The 6,983-nt window shown below is 42.3% G+C and overlaps 1 long non-coding RNA gene across 1 annotated transcript in view; it reads left to right on the top strand.

The window, feature by feature from the left end:
• The first annotated feature begins 627 nt into the window (after positions 1-627).
• LOC134350145 (uncharacterized) overlaps positions 628-6,983 on the top strand; it is a 51,868-nt gene continuing 45,512 nt past the window's right edge. The window contains exon 1 of the long non-coding RNA XR_010018832.1: positions 628-861. This is a non-coding gene — a long non-coding RNA (uncharacterized LOC134350145). The remainder of the gene's footprint in view (positions 862-6,983) is intronic.

Genomic DNA, 6,983 nt, shown 5'->3' with positions numbered 1-6,983 from the left:
AGCAAATTGAGATTCTGCACCCCCTGCGGGGAATTGATAAACAATTAGTTTCAAACAGCAATCACTCGCAATAGCCCATTCCTTCACTGAATTTGACCATATCTGCATTTCATTAACAAAAGAAAATCTACAGATGCTGTATTTCATTATCTTTGTTCAGAGTCCTTGTCTAAGTCTATAGCCATAGTTCCTACTTTTCCTATTCGTCTTATCCAAACAGCAGTTATTATGTGAATAAATAATCAAGAAAAATCTTTTCCCACAGGTACTGCATGAACTGTTCAGTTGTTCCAGTATTTTCTTTTTTTTTTCAGATTTCCAGCACCTGCGGTTATATTTAATAATGTTCATCTTTGGGGCGTAAGGGGTGGGGGTAGGTAGGAGTGTTTCAGCAGCAGTTTTACAAGTGCAGCAGTATTTCATTGAAAAAGTTTCCTTGCCTTACTGATAGCCATGAATTCTGTGTGTTGGGGGCAGCCCAGTCAGTGTGTGAAGTATGTCGCGTGAGTCGCTCAGCCCGGCTGCATTGTTCATGTATCTGGCTGAGCAACAGGAAGAGCTAATCCTTTAAACTCCAATTTTCCAATTCAAAAGCTGCAGTGAGGCCCAGTGATGGGGAGTGCAGATACCAGTGAACGCACAATTGAAACCGCTCGCAGAGGTGTTCCCGTCCTGGGACGTTCCATTCTCCCCCTCTCCCTCCCTCCCCAGCCCATTGAGGCTCCGCTTGCTTTACAGCTGAGATAAGAGGATGGGTGATTCCGACTGGACGCTGCGGTCCTTCACTCGTGAGGGTTGGGAGGTGGGGAAACCAGTGATCCTACCCCTCTGCCTCCACACCCGATTTTGGCGACGGAGCAGGTCAGTGATGCTGTACTGGGTTAGTAGAGGGCCTTGGGGCAGAGCGGTTCCGAGCCGAGGAAGGGTACTTGGAGGGAAAAGGTGGGGGTAGAGGGTTGAGGAGGTAGCTTCATATTCAGAATCGCAGTCCGCGGAGAGCGGCAGCGGAGGGGTGGGTGGGTGGGTGGGTGGGTGGGTGTGTGTGTGTGTGTGTGTGTGTGTGTGTGTGTGTGTGTGTGTGTGTGTGTGTGTGTGTGTGTGTGTGTGTGTGTGTGTGTGTGTGTGTGTGGTGAATTAAAAGCGCCAGCGCAGCACTTGCTCGCCTCGTTTAACCGTTGCTTTGTTACACTTTAAATTAGCCGTGCTTTTCCGATTTTTGTTTTCGTATTATGAGAGATGGAGAGGCTCCACAAAGAAACATAGTGGGTTTGACAGGAGGAAGGGGGGGTATTGTGGGTTCTCCTTTATTTGGGGTTTGAATCGTCCCGCAAAATTTTAGTTTTGGAAATAGAACACAAAGTTTGTTGTTTTCCTTCCCTTCTTTGTTTTGCCTGGTGCTGGCGAGAGGGTGTTTCCCCAACACTTGGAGTACAGTTCCGAAGAGAAACACCCTGTTTTGTTCTGTTTATGGTACTGCCTACAGTTCCATCCCTCGCTTCCTCACTGACCATGGGACAAAGGCTGCTCTGTGTAGGCAAGAACCAAATTGATGGTACGGACCCACTCCTAGGTCAAATCAGAGTTCGTGTTTACAAGGGCTGCGTTTCGCGCAGAGACTGAAGTTATTAGCACGTAAACCAAGAAAAAGTTAGATTGCAAACAAGTTAAGTTAAACTAGCGTTAGAAAAAAACGTACACCTGATTTATGGAATTACAGTATTTCGGTTTCATTTTAGAATTTTATTTCATTTATGCACTATCTTTCACAAACTCCGAGCATCTCAAAGAATAGCATTTTGGAGTTAGTGATTTTAAAATCCAGGAAGTTTAGTGGCCTACATCTGCACAGCTAGCACCGAAATGATTAAAAGACAGCGAGGCCCCTATAATCAAAGTTAACAATGCTGACTAATATATTGAACGGAGTATAGGGGTAATGTTTCTGTTCAAGATAGCGTCTTGGGATTTTGTTGTTGCTCCAGAGAGAACATACAAGAAATCAGTTCAATGCTTATTATGACACACCACGAAGGAGTCAAACTCTAGTTCATAGTCATGTGCACCAGCAGGTCTCTGCACAGGAGCAATGAAAAACTTGCTTGCAGCAGCATCACAGGTTTTTCACATCAAGTAAGTAATGCTCCCTAAATATGAGCCCAGGACTTTGTGTGGAGATCAGTCCTCCAGAGCGGTCAGCACTAACATCTAAGCTATCTGCAGTAATGGTCTGATTCTTTCAGTTAGCCCTTGACTCACTTGCTTTGTAAGTCCAGTAAATCCAATGACCATCTCCATTTACGCCACACTCATTGTCTACGGTGTTAACTGATACCCGGATAAAAATCATTCACCTGAATGTCCAACACACGGTTTTCAGAAGCATAAAATGTGTCCTGTGAGGAACTGAGAGCAGAGCAAAAACACCATTACGTGAACAAAAAGTGTTTAGACCTGATGGATTGATTAATCAAATTATCTGATGTATCATTTTATGATCCCAGTGCATGTCAAGTATTAATGAAGGGAACAATAAAAGTAAATTTTAACTGGCTCAGAAAAGCATGATATTCTTGGTGCAGTTCACACTATTTTTGATATCTGTTCCAGCGTAAATGAATCCCATCACTTTCTATATGCATCCAGGGTTACCCTTTCAGAGGAGATCCATATATTTTGTTATTGCAAAGGCCCCACACCAAAATTCTTTTAAATTGTTCAGTCAGGAAAGTATTCAGTTTCCCTTGGTGTTATATCCATTTGGAGGATAAAATATTTGCACAGTAAGATCACTTTAAATTGATGAAATTACTGTCCAAAAGCACTTACAAATAAAAAGCTACTTAGTTATGCAAGGTAATGAGTCATATAATTTAAAATGATGATATATAATTTGTAGTTATTAAGTTGTGCCAGTTTTAAGTGCAGATCTTTGGGAAAACTTTAGTTTGCTAAGATCTCTGCTGCTGGTTCCTTAACTCATGGTCAATTTCACTCGCACATCGTGATGCCTGACACCCTCTTTTGCAGTCTCCCTTTTTAGCTGAGCGTTTGATCATCTCTGATATCTCCTCATGTGGCTCACAGTTAAAATTTGCTTGATAATTTGCAACATTTTACTGTGTTGAAGGTGCTGAATTCAGGCAAGTTGTGTTACGTGGTGCTGGACTGGAGCCCAGCTATTCAGGTCTCCCATCTCCTTCATTCTAACCCTTATTTGGTTTGGTCTGAAAGGGACTCAAGACCTAATGACATGATAGATGCCTTCTGCATAATACTCCAGCAAAGACAGCTTTCATTTATATACAGAAGAAATGCTGTAGATGCTGGAATACAGAGTAACACATACTGAACACTGGAGGAACCCAAGAGGTCAAGCAGCATCTATAGAAATGAATAAGCACTCAACATTTCGGGAAGAGACGGCCTGAAACGATGACAGTTTATTCATTGACATAGATGGTGCCTCACCTTTATATTTTTATATTTATATTTTCCCTTTGTCAAAGTAAGACCTTCCTCAGCACTTCACAGGAATGTTATCAAACAAAATTTCACACCTAGATACCGAAAAGAAATCTGGGGGCAGATGATAAGAAATTTGATCAAGTATTGTAAGTAGATTCTGATAAGCATTGAAAATCTGAAATAAAAACAGCAAACAATAGGAGCACTCAACAGGTCAGTCAGCATCTGTCAAAAGAGAAATAGTTAGCATTTCAGGTCAAAGACCCCCAAACTGACAAAGAGAAGAGATACGTTTGATTCGGGCAGAGAAACATGTTAATCTGAAATCTAACTTGTTTCTTTGTCAGTTCTGGTGAGGAGGCTTGGACCTGAAATGTTACTCTGTCTTTCCCCCCAGATGCTGCCTGACCTGCTGATTGTTTCTTGCATTTTCTATTTATATTTCAGATTTCACCTCTGGGCTTATGGTATTTTTATTTGCAATAGATTCTGGGGGCTATCTTAAAAAAAGAGAATTTTGGAGAATTTTTTATTTAGATTATGAGAACACTCTGTCCTCTTTTATTGTCATTTAGAAATGCATACATGCATTAAGAAATGATACAATGTTTCTCCGGAGTGATATCACAGAAAACAGGACAAACCAAAGACTAACACTGACAGAACCACATAATTATAACATATAGTTGCAGCAGTGCAAGCAATACCATAATTTGATGAAGAACAAACCATGGGCACGGTAAAAAAAAGTCTCAAAGTCCCCGAGTCGATCGACTTCCGAGTCCCCGATAGCAGGCGGCAAAAGGGAGAAACTCCCTGCCATAAACCTCCAGGCACCGTCAACTTGCCGATGCCTTGGAAGCAGCCGACACTGAGTCCGTCCATCCGAAAACTTCGAGCCTCCGACCAGCACCTCCGATACAGCCTCCCGAGCGCCATCCTCTGCCGAGCGCCTTTGACCTAGCCCTGGCCGCTGAAACAAGCAAAGCCGAGGATTCAGAGCCTTCTGCTCTGGAGATTCCGGTTACAACACAGTAGCAGCGGTAGCAAAGCGGGCATTTCAGAAGTTTTCCAGATGTTCCTCCGTACTCTCACGTCCGTCTCCATCAAATCAGAATTGTGCACGGTCCCCTACTTGACAGATTACAGATAACATTCACCGGAGAGGCCGTGCGCGCTGCCGTCGCACTGCCATCTTCTCCTCCTCCGAATTTCAGAAGGATATTCCGGAGTTAAGTCCCAAACAGCTGAAGGCACAGTCACCACAGAAGGAGCGATTAAACTGAGGAGTACAAAACACACTGGAATGGGTGAAGCGCAAAGACCGCAAAAGGTTTTGGGGCTGGAGTTATGGAAGTAAAATAGGACAAGTATCAGAAGAAAGACAGAAAACAAGATTAAAGTTTTTAAAATTCAAGTTGCTCTATACCAGTTCTATTCAAGTTGATCTAATATAGATCAGCAAGAACAAAGAGGAGGCAGCATGGTAGCATAGTGGTTAGCACACCGCTTTACAGTACAGGAGACCCAGGTTCAATTCCCACCGCTGCCTTTAAGGACTAACGAGAAAATCTGCAGATGCTGGAAATCCAAGCAACACACTCAAAATGGTGGAAAAACTCAGCAGGGCAGGCAGCATCTATGGAAAAGTCAACGCTTCAGGCCGAGACCCTTCGTCCAGCATCCTTTACATAGATGCTGCCTGGCCTGCTGAGTTCCTCCAGCATTTTGTGTGTGCTGCTGCCTGTAAGGAGTTTGTACGTTTTCCCAATGACTGCGTGGGTTTCCTCCGGGTGCTCGGGTTTCCTCCGCGTGCTCTGGTTTCCTCCCATATTCCAAAGACCGACCTGTTAGTAGGTTAATTGGTCATTGTAAATTGTCCCGTAATTAGGCTAGGAATAAATTGGGGGTTGCTGTGTGCTGTGGCTCAAAGGGTTGGAAGGGACTGCTCCACACTGTATCTCAATCAATCAATCAAATAAATAGTGTTGATGTGTTAGGACTCAGAAAGCAGAGTACTCAAAGGTTAAAGATAGGAGACAGTCCAAGAAAATAATGAGAAACTATGTAAGTTGGTTACAGAAGAACAGCAATAACTGTCAAAATAAAGATACTTATCACCCCTGCACAACTGGGAGAGTGCAATATATGTGATCTTGCAACACTGTGAGTACAAATACTGTATTTAAAATGTCTCAAATGAAGGAGTACTTTTGTTTTTGGGTTAAGAAGAGAAAAGCCCACCAGAGAGGATCCTTTGACTAATACATTATTGCTTTCTGGAAAGTTGTTGTTAGCAAAAGTGAGACTAAACTTAGGTGCCAATCAGAATAAAGGATTGACTCATAAAATGGTAACAGTAGCAAAGGAGCCCATTCAGCTGTTCATATCCAGGCGACTCTGTACAAGGATGCCAGGAATGATCCCCTGTCCTCTGCTCTTTACCTGTAGTCCTCTGATTTTTTTTTGTTTTGTTTTGAAAGCCCTAGTTCAGTCTGCTTCCATGGGCTGAGAGGTAATGCACCTGCCGCTTTGAAGTGTTTTGTCTTGCATCTCTTTTTTTTTCAACCAAGTGCCTTAAATCTGTGTTGCTTGCGTCTTTCGTATTATTGGAAACACCACCTTGCTGTCTAGAAGGCTCATTATTCTTGAAATTGCCCCCAAGACCTTTGCATTTTTCCCAGTGACCGGGACTGAACTTAATATTCCAGCTATGGCAGTGGCATGGTTTTATTAATATTCATTCTGACTTCCTCATTTTTTCACTCCATGTATGAAGCCAGGATCCTGTACATTGAAAATCCCTAGTGGTAACATAACCCATCAATCTTCCCTGTAGAACCTGAAATATGTAGAATCACCAAGGTACCGGAAGGCAGGTCATGCATATGGATCTGTATGGGGGAAGGGAGGAAAGGAATTAGGGTGGCGAAAGACAAGGAGAAAGGGTGATATTGGCCTGAAATTTCCATTAAAATGTCAGCAGTCCCATGTATACTGCTGTCAAATCCTTAACTATGTGGTTGTTCGGGACAGCCATGTAAGTATGCATCTTTCATTGATCCTGTTATAGTTAATACAGAATTCTATAGATTTGCCGTGTATGCCTGCAGGAAAATGAATCTCAGGGTTGTATATGGCGACATATATGTACTCCGATAATAAAAATTTACTTTGAACTTTGATATGCAGACGTCTTGAATTTCTGCACAGCCGATCACCTTTAGCACCTTGACTGTTCTGTGCCTAGAGCCACAAATAAAATGACAGTTTCTACAATATCCTGCACTTTGGAAGGGTTAGCAGGAGAGGGGAACGAAGAGGAAAATAAAGCATGACCAGTAATCTCCCACAGATCCTTGCTAATTGATCACATTTTTGACCCCTTTTCAATATATACAGTCTATGTATATAATAGTTACTTGTACATTGTGTGTTTTAGGATTGTTTTTATATTTATACTTAATTTTTTTGTTATTTTATTGTGTTCTTTATGCTTATTGTGCTTTTTATGCTGC

Source organism: Mobula hypostoma, chromosome 8 (genome assembly GCF_963921235.1).
Source record: "Mobula hypostoma chromosome 8, sMobHyp1.1, whole genome shotgun sequence".
NCBI classification, from domain to species: Eukaryota; Metazoa; Chordata; class Chondrichthyes; order Myliobatiformes; family Myliobatidae; genus Mobula; species Mobula hypostoma.
Note: the sequence above shows the minus strand (reverse complement) of the source record. Positions and strands in the feature narration are given on the sequence as shown.